A 13,733-nucleotide genomic window follows, 5' to 3' on the forward strand; every position below is an offset into this window, starting at 1 on the left:
ATTTCTGAAAATTTTGAAAAGACTTACATGAGCTGATGCTGTGAGATGGAATTAAAAAAACATTGTACATAGCAACAAGATTATGGGATGATCAACTGATGAACTTGGTTCTGTCCAACAATGAGGTGATTCAAGGCTGTTTCAATAAACTTATGATGGAAAGAGTCATCTGCATCCGGAGAGAAAACTACGGAGACTGAATATGGATCAAAGCATAATATTTTCACCTTTTTGTTGTTGGTTGTTTGCTTGTTTTTTCTTATCATTTTTTCTTTTTTCTTTTACCTTTTGATCTGATTTTTCTTGCTCAGCATACCAAATATAGAAATATGTTTAGAAGAATTGAACATGTTTAGCCTATAATTGGATTGCTTGCTCTCTGTGGGAGGGGTTAGTGGGAGGGAAAAATTTGGAACACATGATTTTGCAAAAGTGAATGTTAAATATTATCTTTGCACGTATTTGGAAAAAATAAAAAGGTTTTAAAATACTTCTCCTTTCCCCTAGAAACCATAATAACTTTGACTTGTGTCATCAACACAGTTAGAGATTCGCATTGTCACACACCTCACATATAAAGTTACCCAACTTCTAAATTCTAAGTTAACTTTTTATACAAAGACTTAATCATGAGTACCATATGGGACTACATCCTTTTATGTTCTCATTTCTCACACATTGTCACTAAACAAATGTCCCATGGAATGTTGGCATCTATTATACTGAATTGATGTTTTAAGAGCATTTGTGAAAAAATTCCAAATCTAACCTTGTATGTTAGCTCATCATTGATATCACAGATATGGGAAGAAAGGAAACTATTTCTCTCAATTGCACACCATAATATATATATAGCATAGTTTTCCATATTTGACTATCTCTCTAGTCATTTGTTATGACTACATTCCCTTCAAACTGACTTTAGACTTTTCCTCATGTTATGGTAACCTGATAAAGCAATTACTTATATGGTGTTTTATAAGCATGCTTACTCTTTTCCCCCTCTTGTTGCCAACCAAGTACAAATCTTCTTAAAGATCTTTGTGTTTCTTCCTATTTTCAACCTAAACCAAGAATCCAGTTAATACTAACAATATATATTTTAAATTAAAGAGTTAGGAAAGAAATTAAATGACTTATAATTCAGGATTTTCAGGGTTTTTTAGGTATTACATAATTTTGGATCAATTTCCTAGAATTGGAAGACAAACTTCCTAGTTGGAAGACAAACTAGGTGTGATTTGTTTATATACATTTGTAAGGGTGTTTGTGTATAAGTTATGCATATTTATATATCTATAGATTATATTATATGCATACCTACAATATGTGTGCTACATATTAAATATAGATATTATAGCATGTGCAGATATGTATATATATGCATTATTTACAGGCATAAATTTGTATGTAAATATACATTTAATGCACATGCGTATATATATGTGTTTGTGTATGCACACACATTTGTGTCCACACATAGATGAATATACCCATCTAGCATTAGATCTATGTTTAAAATGTTATTGTGTTATTAATTGTACAATATTATATATGTATATATAGTACATGGATTATAAACACATGTATGTGTATGTATTATATGCATATTGATGTATGTATAAGTCTACACACAAAACTATAACATACATATGTGTTTATATATTTGCTCAGTATAGGGAGAGCAAACAAGGCGGTGTGAGTTTGGGGTCTCTTATTCTTCTTGCTCCCCTCATGTTCTAGTAAACTTGTTCAGATAAAGCTAAGATTTCTACTCTGGCAAATACTCAAGTCTCAGAGAATCGAAATAAATCACATTCAGGTGGCTAGCATATAAGTTGTTCAGATATCCTCATGCTGGAAATGCTATTATGTTTTTGTGAGGACATGCCAAAAGATACTCTTTTATTCTCCATTTTATTACTTTTAAGTTGAGTGCTTATACCTGACTAGTTTTCTCCAGCACCTTCTGCAGAACAGATGCTTCATAAATGTTAACAGTTTTACTGTTAACATTATTGGAAACACAACCACAAGCTGTGCCTATTAAAAGGTCTTAATGGACTTTATGTAGGTCAGCTCTTCATTACATGCATCCCCAGGAAGTGACTTCATATGGTTCTCGTGCACACATCTGAAGGAGTACCAGTGTGGTCTAGCGGAGAGAGAGAACCTTGGATTTGAATTAGAGAACCTGGTTTCAAGCCTGACCTTGACACTGAATGACCTTGAATGAAATATTTGGACTCTCTAAGCTTCAGGTTCCTCAGCTGGAAAAAAGGGGCTTAGCTAGACAGCCTCTAAGGCTTCTTCTACCTTTAAATCCCATGATTCTATGAAATCATTACATAGGAGCCAATGATCTGTTAACAAGTGTTATTTACTGCCCTGTGCTGAATTTCCATCAAGGTCTAAAAGGAAAAAGGCTTTCTTTTCTATTATCTCACAGAGGTATCCTTACTATATTTCCAGACAATACCTTATCACAACACTGTTATAAAATTGGCTTTTTTGAATTATAATAAGGAGAAAATATTTGTACTATGACTTTTTAAAAAACATTATTTTTGTCATATCTCTGAAGTTAAATATGTAAATCCCCTGGATGTATTTATGTCTTAAGCCTTCTTCTCAATCCTACTTTTGGCATGAATATGTGTTTTTCTGTTATGACTTTTTGTTATTCAGTCATGTCTGACTCTTCATAACCTGAAGAGTTATGGAGTTTTCTTGGCAAAGTTACTAGAGTTGTTTGCTATTTCTCCCTCAGAGATAAGGAAACTGAGAAGAACAGAGTTAAATCATTTGCTCAGGATCACACAGCTATTCAGTATTTAAGGTCACATTTGAACTTAGAATGCCAGGCCTGGAGTCAAGAAGACCTGTCTATTATGCCACCTAGATTTTCTAACTTGTTTTTATGTAAAATTTCAAATTTTTGAGAGAAAGAACTTTGTCATTTAACCTTAATTGTACATATCTTCTAAATAACTACTCAGCATTAGTTTGCTATTTTAATTAGTTGCCATAGTCCAGAAAATTAAGCAATAAAATCAAAGATTTTCACCCACAAATTAGTTTTTCTTCTTAGATCATCATTTACCTTACACCACCTGTAAAGTAGCTAATATGAAATTAGCATGCACCTACTTGGTGTATTGTGTTTTGATGAGGAAATAGAAAAGTATATGATAATTTTTAACTGTGAAAATTGCATTCTAATTAGAAAGATAAACAATTATGGAATAAAAAATAATATTTAAGAATAATGAAAAATAATTGGATGAAACATTTACTTTGGGGGACAGAAATAGAAATGGTGAGAACTAGATCATCATTTCTGGAATAGAGTGGATTTTTGTTCTCAATGTCTACAGCCATTACAACTAAGAATAAATCAGAATCTAGGCTCTGGGAGTTAATCAAAATAAATCGAATAGGGCTACGATATTATTAGTGCTGATGTAGTTTGATAAAGGGCATGGAGAATATTTTAAGCAAGCAGAGTGAGGTAACATGTTGGATGAGAGTTAGGACCCAAAATTTCAATGGGCTGGAATGATGGGCTGAATCTAATAAAAGTATTTTATTAGGCAGCTTAGTATAGTTAACAGAGATGGCCTTGAAGGCAGGAGGACTTGGGACCAAGTACTGTATCTGGCATATACTAGATGCATACAAATGTCATTTAACTATGGTCAAGACATTTAACTTCTCATTTCTCCAGGAAATTGTCCACCTGTATTGCTAAAAGAAATGTCCACACCAGGAGATCCCTATCCCAATGAAATAAAGTATCAGGAACAAAATAATTACAATAGAAATGAATGTTAATTCTACATAGGACTTTTTCTAAAAAAAAATTGGCATAAAAATCACATGAGGGTTTTTATAAATAATAAGCTTAGTAAGAGTCAATATAAATTTTGGGCAGCCTTCTCTCATCTTCAAACTGTGCCCCACTTCCTCTGAAAAGCCAGTGTGATCTTGGGCTACTCTGAGAAAAGCACAGAGTCAAAACAAGGTGAGGAAAGTCTTCCTCTCCCCTGTACTGATCATACCACTCATACCTTGACTACATCTTTAGAAGGAATAGTAACAAAATGGGACATAACTAGAGACCAAAATAGAGAGAGGATTCAAATCTATGATCAGAAAAAAAAATAATTTGAAGGAACTGGGAATGTTTATTTTGAAGAAGGGAATATTGGGGGGAAGAATATTGGATTAGAGATTTAGATCTGAAAGGAACCATTGTAGTCATCTGGTTCAGTCATTTAACCCATGAGGAAGTTAAAGCTTGTAGAAATTAATTGACTTGCCCAAAGATTCCATTTTTGTTGTTGTTGTTTGTCCTTCATTCTTAAAAAGGACTAATGATGTTGGGAGGGTGATATTTTGACTTGAAAATAAATTGGATTAAGTGAGGCAGAGTTACCAGAACATTAGTCAAATTTGAAGCTGGGCTAGGACTTCTCATTCCATAACTAGTGTTCTTTTGAGGACAGCTGTCTTCAAGTACTTGAAGTCTTATTATTCAGAAAGGGATTTGACTTGAGTAACATATCAGAACTGTGCTTGATGAATACCAGTTTGGCAGTTGTGTGGAGGATAGATTGGAAGAGGAATAGATAAGTCACAACTGTGATACTTTACAAGTAAATCTTGCTTTTATTGACATCTCAGTTTATAAAACATAGTATGATTGACTATTCAATTTGCCAAAAGATTTTACCTTTACAAAATAATTTTTCCCCAACATTCTTTTAAAAGCAAGCATTCTGGTACCTTTAAATATACTTTTATACACCTCAATTTGATTTTTGTATTACTTTTTTGAAAATATATCTATTTTATGGAGTAAGATAACTATTGAAGAGTTACTTTTATGTCTTTCCTAATCACTTTTGGTTACTGAGCTAGGTTCTCATTTTTCTTACAGCATTTTTTTTTTTGCAGTACTGCTCTGTGTCTGAGACCAATATAACTGACACTGTATTTAACAGCCAGGCTTTGAGTATGTGGAAGAGTTCCATAAAAGTCGAGATGAAGATAGGAATTCAGTGAAATGGAATTGGTGTTGGAGAAAACTCAGTTAGTCATGCTGTCATATTCTGGAAAGCACATTAATGTTCCCTAATGCAAGATAATTGTGTTTATATTAAACACGAAGTGCCAACAATGTGCTCAGTGCTGAATAGGACATAAATTAAACAAAGTCCCAATGGGCATTGTGGGCCAGTGTTTTGGAGGCTGATACTCTTTTCCTAAAAAAACTTCTAATAAGTCTTTACAGTTGGGGTTGGAAAGTTTACATAATGTTCAACTCTGATTCCATTGGTAGAACTAACTGTAGCCTTATTCAATAAATCCTTTACCTTCTATAATCCTATTATTTCAAGCAGCTCTTTCCAAGAAGTCTGTCATCTCTTTTCACTTCCTTGAGATTTGTCTTATCTTTGAGTCATACTGTTCTCTCTATGTAGAGGACCATTCTTGACCATTCTCTCTATTATATCTCCCATTCTCCTAATAGTCTAAATTAAACACCATGTTTTGTAATTATACCCACATGATGAAAAGAAACATTGGTCTGGCTTTTTAACCTAACCCAATCATTTTAATTAATTTTTTTTTATTTTGTATAATTGATTATATATTTTTTTATTTTTAAAATTTTTTTTGTATATAAATTCTTTTTTTTTATATTATCCCTTGTATTCATTTTTCCAAATTATCCTCCCCCTCCCTCCACTCCCTCCCCCCGATGACAGGCAGTCCCAAACATTTTACATATGTTACAATATAACCCAGATACAATATATGTGTGTAAATACCATTTTCTTGTTGCACATTAAGTATTAGATTCCGAAGGTATAAGTAACCTGGGTAGATAGACAGTAGGGCTAACAATTTACATTCACTTCCCAGTTTCCTTCTCTGGGTGTAGTTGTTTCTGTCCATCATTGATCAACTGGAAGTGAGTTGGATCTTCTTTATGTTGAAGATATCCACTTCCATCAGAATACATCTTCATACAGCATTGAAGTGTACAACGATCTTCTGGTTCTATTCATTTCACTCAGCAAAATTGATTATAATTTACATATCACAGGAACTTAAAAGTAACTGAATGTGTTTTTTAATACTCTCTATATCTACCTAGAGGCCAACTAAGTGGCACAATGGATAGAGCTTCAAGTCTGGAGTTAGGAAGACCTGAGTTTCAGGTCTTAGAGAGTAACTGTGGGACCCTAGACAAGTCACTAAATCCTGTTTGCCTCAGTTTCCTCATCTATCAAATGAAATGGAAACTATTCTACTATCGATACAAAAAAAAAAAAACTCAGATGGGATCAGGAAGAGTTGAATATGACTGAAATGACTAAACAAATCAACCTTAAATGTGAATGATCAGTCCTTAAAGGCAAGGGTAATACAACCTTCCACATAGCACCTAATAAAATGCTATGACATTCAGGGGTGGAGGTGTGTAACCAAAATATATTAATTGAATCAAACCATTGGTCATTTTCCAAGGTGAACTATCTTCTTTTTTATAAATACTCAAGGCAACTCTTTTTTTTTTCCCCACCAATGGATCTTCATCTTGTCAGGGACTGGTAGAGTTGAGAGAGTTGATGCAGTGGGAAAGAAGTTGCACTTAGGAAAGTCACCTTTCTGCCTGCTTTGAGTTCTACTTTTCCAAGGTCCTAGGCAGTCACTGATGTGTGCTGTAGAGTCAAAACAGCTCTTCCTTATGGCCAATCATAGAATCTTGTTGGAGAGGCAGGACAGAATAGAGGAAAGTGTGCTAGACTTGGAATTAAATGACCTATACTCAGATCCTACAGATTACTACCTGTGTGACTTAACATTTCCTAACCCCCTCTCTTTTCTTCAAAATGAGGGAGGTTAACCTAGATATTCCCTTCTTATACTGAGTCCCATGGTCTTATACAGTCCTCAGATATAAAGTACATCCTGGTTGGGCATCCTTTCGAAAAGTAAAGTATTAATAATTACTGGAATTGATCCTTTTCTCCCTTAATATGCACAGTTCACATAACTCACAAGTCCTGTTAGGATACAAAGTTTTATGTTTGTTTCTCTATATTAAGGCCTTATCTATTGCTGTTCATCAGCTCTGGCTTCTTCTTGCCCAGGAAATCTACTTGTTGGTTTTCATTCCGATAGCTCTTTGATTTATCCAGGAACTGCTTACCCTTCCACCAAAGCATCTGATCACTGCCATAACTTGGGTCCCATGGCTTCCTTAAGCATGGGAGATTGCCAGAAAGAATGCCAAGAGCCAAGAGAAGGAGTTTCTTATTTGTGCAACAGCCAAGAGACCAATGTCACCAGATTGAAGAGTAAGTGAAGGGGAGTAATGTGTAAGAGACTGGAAAGTTTAAAAAAAAAAAGGCTAAGATAGGAGGGGTTTTGAATGTCAAACCTTTTGACCTGGAGATAAATATTTGTATTTGAACCTGGAGGTAATAGGAAACCAGCAAAATTTATTGAGGATGAGAGAGTGACATAGTCAGACCTGTGCTTTAGGAAAATCACTTTAGTAGTTAAATGAAGGATAAATCCCCTTCTCTAAGGGAAGAGACTTGAAGCAATCAGACCTGTAGAGAATGCTGTCCTGAAAACCTAAAGAAATGAGAAGAGAGAAGAGAAGGAGAGAGAGAAGGAGAAGAGAAATAGATAGTATCAAAAATTTCAAAGAGGTAAAAAAGAATTCAGAAACTGAGGCTGATCTTTTATGTATTTTAATGTATTGTTTTGTATTTCCTTTATTTGTTACAATTATGTGTCAAGTCTCCTAATATCCTGTAAATTCCATGAAGACAGAAATTAATCATCTATACTCCCACCCAATTCCTATTGCAGGATTCTGTTTGGAATGAGCATTTAATAAATATTGTGAATTAAATTGACTTGCTTCTTCCATAGGAACATTTCTTGGGGATAGGCATCATATCTTAGCAAATACATAAGAAATAATTCTGAATTAATCAATGGATTGTACACTCTTTCTATTGATTCAAATTTGCAATAGATAATTGCAGTGCTTTGTTCTTTCTCTGAACATCCACTGTTCCAATCAACTCTTTACCCCCAGGTGATTAAATGAATAAAGTAATGAATGATCAGTCATAAATGATGCTGAATCATATATTTGGTAAACTCATGATTTGAGAGCTGAAAGAGGACCCATTTCTGATGAGGATGAACCTTAAGCTGCAAAATGGCAAGGACATGATTTAAGTGGGGTTTGTACAAAGGTAAAAGGCAATGCTTGATAATGAAACCTAGGATCCTTAATTATCATGCATTTTTCACATATGACGATTGCAAAGAACCAGAGAAAACATCTATCATAGACTACAACTGGACAGTAGTCACAATTGACAAGGCTAGATTCAGTAAACAAATGAGACAGGATTTGGCTAAAGCTGCAGAACAAAATAGAAATAACATCAGCTCTGGATCAGAAGAGCTCAGTTTGAATCCTGATTTCCTTGGATCTCAGTTTCCTAATCTCTAAAATGGAAAGATTGTATATACCAAGTAAGCTAGCCACCCTTTCCTCTCTGAATGCTGTGAAAAAGGTAGATGCTGAGGCACTAAGGTAATTTTAATTTCTAGACTCTACTATTCTACCAGAAACAGGACACAATTGCTTTTCTCTCCCCACTTCCATTCTCCCAAAGAAAACAAGCTGTTGCTTCCTTTTCTGACGCAGTTGGAAAAAAATGTTTTATAAACAGAAATTTAGAACCAAAATGTTTAGATATTTTACCCACACGAACCACCCATGCTTTAGTTTGTGATGAGCAAACCTCAAAAGCTCAGTTCCAGGTTGTTTAAATAAATATCTTGAAGTTCAAAGGGTCAGTTTATTCCAATTTACTTAATATAAACCTGGCTTAAAAATTGAGCTGGAATCCAGTTTTCTTGGACTTTGCAGCATTTTTCTTTTCTGCCTGTAAAAATGAACATGGAAGAAAATCCAATCCTGCTTCATTGAACTTATTCATCCATTTTAAAATTTGATGATTTTTTTCTAGAAGAAAATAAAAACCTACTAAGAAAAGAAGACAATTAACCCAAAGAGTTAGAGGGCTGGGACAAAGCATTACTCCTTAACACCAGGAAGGTAAAATAAAAAAACTAGAGTAGTTCAAAAAATAAGATTGTCAGTTCCAATTTGACCCTAGAGTCATCCTTTTTTGCTTCCATCCTTTTTCTGAAGTGTTTTGTTTACTTTCTGCTAAAAGGTGAACAGTGAGGTGCAAATAATAGCAACAATTATAGTTGTTATAACCCATATAACAGCAGACTCTGCTCCACTGCTATTGAAGATGTCTCCCGGAGTTCTGAACTCATTTACAGGGGAACAGAGTGGAACCTTCTTAATAGAGAAAGAAGAATACCATTTACACAAAAGCCTGTCAGTTACATGATTACAGTGCTTTCTTTGGCAAGACAAGTACTCATAATAAACTAAGAGGAGCTGGGACACACACACACACACACACACACACACACATACCCCTATATAGTTAGGGCTGGCAAATTGTAGAGAAGAACATGTTTAAATTCATAGCACATTTTAAACTAACCTGCTACATGTAGAAATCTGCTTCTCATCTGATCCTATGATGTTATGCACACTTGGATTTCTCATTTCTTTTTTATTTCCTCATTTGGAAAGGGCCATTCAGAATTTTTTTTGTAAGGCCTAAAGAAAAGTTTAGTGAATTTAATTACATATTTTCCTGCTTTTCCTCTAATCAATCATGGAATGATCTTTTTTATTTTTGTCTCTAGGGCCTATATCTGTCTATGCATGTATACTACATTTGCCTTACATTAGAAAAAGATCTATTCTTCCTCTTTTCCAATCAGGTCCTTCTCTCTGAGTTCTATCTCCATTTTATGCCATCTCTCTCAAGCCATTCAAGTCTTCTAATTTACTGATTATTTCTTTTCTATCTTTGGATGCCCATTTTCCCATTTTGGGGGAAAAAGTGTTCATTTAGCTTTAATGATTCCATGAGGTACCACTGGCTTTTCCTCTCTTTCCTTTGTCAAGTGATCTGCCACTTACTAACCACACATTATCTCCCTAGCCCCAAGAAATCTAATATCTTTTCTTCTTTTGTACTGAAATTGTACTCTCAGAACTCAAGTCACCAGTGACTGCCTTATCACTAAATTCAATATCCTTTCCTTAGTCCCAATTCTCCTCGGTCTTTTTACAGCATTAATCATGAATTGCAAATTCTATGACTCTTATTGTCCTATTTTTCTGATTCTCTATCCAGTCCTAAGACCATAGGTTCAGAAACAAGATATATGCAAAATAAACTGGAGACAATCCAAAGGCCCAACCTTCTCATAGAAGGTGATATTTTAAAGGGAACTTAAAGGAAGCCTGGAGAGCAAAATGAAAAGGGAGGATATTCCAGGTATAGGGGAGAGTTTGTGAAAGTACCCAAAGACAGAGATGGAGTATTTAGTGCAATAAAAAAGGCAGGAGGTTAGTGTCACGGAATTGAAGAGTCTTAGAAAGTGTAAGGTATAAGCAAACCAGAAAAGTGGGAGAGGTTCTTTGAATATCATCCAAATAATTATATATTTGATTCTGGAAAGATTGAAATAGTCCAGACATGAGGTCATAAGGGTCTGTACCAGAATAGTGGCTGCATATATCAGAAATATGGCAAAGATAAGCTACAAAACTTGCCAACAATTGGATGGGGTAGGAAAGAGAAAGTAATAGGCAACAAATAGAATATAATATCTAGGTTGCAAACCTGGTTGATTGGAAGAATGGTGGTGCCTTCAACAGCAATAACAGAAGAATTTGAGGAGGGTGAGGGAGATAATAAGTTCAATTGGGGATTTTGAGTTTAAGATGCTTATGGGACATCCAGACAAAGATACTTTGTGGGCAATTAGAAATGTGAGTCTGGGAGTTAGGAGAGAGGTTATAGGTAGAAAAGTCAATATGAGAATCTTCAGAATGGGCATGATAATTGAATATATAGGAACTGTTGAGATCACCGAGTGCAGTGGTATAAAAGGAGAAGAGATGAGAACTTTAGGGGACACCTACTTTTAGCAGGAAGAACTGGGGCAAAGGAAATGGATTTACAGGTAGGAGGAAAACCGGAATAGTGTATCATAAAATCTCAGAGAAAAAAAGTATGAGGAAGAAGATGATTGACAGTTTCAAAGGCTGCAGAGATGTCAGGCAGTTTAAGAAACATTGTACTACTCAGCTCTGTGAGTCATATACATGATGGATACCCTTCCTTTTTTTTTTTTTTTTTTTTTTTTTTTTGATGCTACTAGGCAACTAAGTACTTTCTCTCCAGAGTGAGAGCCCTCTACAAAGCACTCCAATCTCATGCAGTTACTCTGACAACCTTTGCCATACCCCTCCTTTCTATCTCCATCAGTTTTTGGTCACATGATGACAAAATGATTTCCCCCTAAAAGAATGTAATATTTTTAAAAATTTAAGTATTTCCATGTTCAATTTGTTTTTCTAAGAAATGCCACCTCTTCTTGGAGAGAGAGCCATATATGCATGGCTAGGTCAGCAAGTGTCTGTGTGTAATTATTCCTTTCAGAGGCTAATGCTCCGTAATACAGCAGAATAAATGGTGCTATTAGCATGGCACATTATGCTACCTGAGCACTTTTAAAAGAACTACTCAAAAAATGAAGAGTTTTGAACGCACGCGCGCATACACACACATACACACGGTAAGTCCATAAGAAAGAAAGTTATATGGTTAATGGCTAGTCCAATCTTTTCTAGCCAAAAAGAAATTTTGTACCTTCAATTTCCATCTTGGGTCCCTGGGGACATCTTCAGAACTTATATAACCAGGTAGCCCTCAACCTTTGAGATAGTTAAAAGCAAGCAAATTGCATAATAATTATCAATAAGACTGATGATTCACAGTATGATATTCTAGACCATCAGAACCGGGAAGTCCTAGGTGTCCAAGGCACCTCACTAAGACTACAAATTGCAGTTCAAGTACACATACACTTTGTCAGAGTTTCCTCCCTGGAATTTGGCTACACTAATGAAATCCACATCTGATCCAAAACAAAACAATAGCAACAAAAAAGACCATGTTATTCCCTAATGAGGTCTTTATTTATAACCTTTATTTTTAAGGTTAAAGCTCTGAAGATTATGATTTGAACCCATTTCCACCAAAAGCCAGTGTCAAATTCTCTTTTAAAAGTGTAGAAATCCAGAGTCCTCATTCTTCTGTCTTCATAGACAATGAACTTTTGCAATTAAATAATAATGATACAGGTTGGCAGGAGAAAAACCTTTTAGATCTATGGTAACCATAAGGCAACTATCCATTAAACTTCAGGTAAAACAATGAAAGTTATAAATTATTTTTGCCATAAATTTTAAAATCCTTATTTTAGTGAATAGGGAACATCTTATCTAATTGATGTTGAGTCTCTATATTAGTGAATTGCTATATGACTTTTTTTCCAGTTTTAGAAACTAGCTAACCTGTAAGGATATTTGAGAAACTATTCAGTTAACTAGAATGTATTAACTGAGTGGTTCCACAGCCTAAGGTTTTGCCTTTTCACATCATCTGAAAAGAAGACATAAATCAAGGATAGAAATGGATAGAAACCCTATAATAGGCTAATACTTTTTAGTAGTATTAAGTGATTTTTATTCTATTTCTGGGAAATTTGATTTTAAATTTTTCTTTGTTTAGTTCTTTGTGATGCGAAAAGATTGGCTTAATAGTGAATATTTTAATTCAGAGAATATAAGAATCAGCATGATATGGTGAGAAGAAAGCCAGTTCTGAAGCCAAAAACCTTGGGTTCAAGTCTTACCTCTGACATATACAGGCAGTAAGGCCCTGAATAAATCACTTAATTTCAGTGCTCTTAAACTATTATCTGTGCCTAAAAGTTGCACAGAAGGTTTCATGAGAGCTTTCTATATTAGGAGCCCCTTATATCAATGAAATTACATATAGTCTCTGTCTTTGTCCCTCATAAGATATATGAGGCTTTGAGGCAATATGGGGTGGGGAAATAAACAATTTTACAATCATCTCTACTTTGTGCCAAGTACTGATTGTCAGATTTGAAAATTTGGGTTCAAATCCCAATCCAGATACTCCTTATGTGTGAAAATGTACAAATCACTTATCTCTTTGAGCCTCAGTTTCCTCATCTATAAAATGGGGTACTTGTAGTACTCAGTTTGTGAGGAATATATGAGATTATATATATAAAGAACTTTGCCAACTTTAAGATTCATATACATTTTATTATTTTGTAGCATTCATTTTCAAAGATCTAATTGAAACCCATTAAGTCCTTAGAAAATATTATATTTTATTCTTTAAAAACACCAATCTTTTTTGTTCTACTTTAAGCAAATGACTTGCCTACTTTTATCCCATATCCCTCCCTCCATATTTTCTTTAAACCTATCCATCCCTCTTCCCCAATCACAGACACTTGACAATATGAAAGTGGCAGAGATAAAGACCATTGTGAATTTCTTGGCAATTATAAACTCTTCTGGCTAAAAAGAAGTTTGGTTAATCTCCTTGAAAGTGCTGTGTTGATGAAAATTAAACAACTGTTTAGTCCCATGTCACCAATATCTATATGTATCATCTATATAGCAACTTAGAAATTGTTGC

The 13,733-nt window shown here is 34.6% G+C and overlaps 1 protein-coding gene across 3 annotated transcripts in view; it reads left to right on the forward strand.

Annotated features, from left to right (window-relative positions):
* RPS6KA2 (ribosomal protein S6 kinase A2) overlaps positions 1-13,733 on the forward strand; it is a 503,566-nt gene that overhangs the window by 274,155 nt on the left and 215,678 nt on the right. The gene's annotated exons all lie outside the window — the stretch shown is intronic.

The sequence above is a fragment of the Sminthopsis crassicaudata genome, chromosome 4 (genome assembly GCF_048593235.1).
Source record: "Sminthopsis crassicaudata isolate SCR6 chromosome 4, ASM4859323v1, whole genome shotgun sequence".
Classification (NCBI taxonomy): Eukaryota; Metazoa; Chordata; class Mammalia; order Dasyuromorphia; family Dasyuridae; genus Sminthopsis; species Sminthopsis crassicaudata.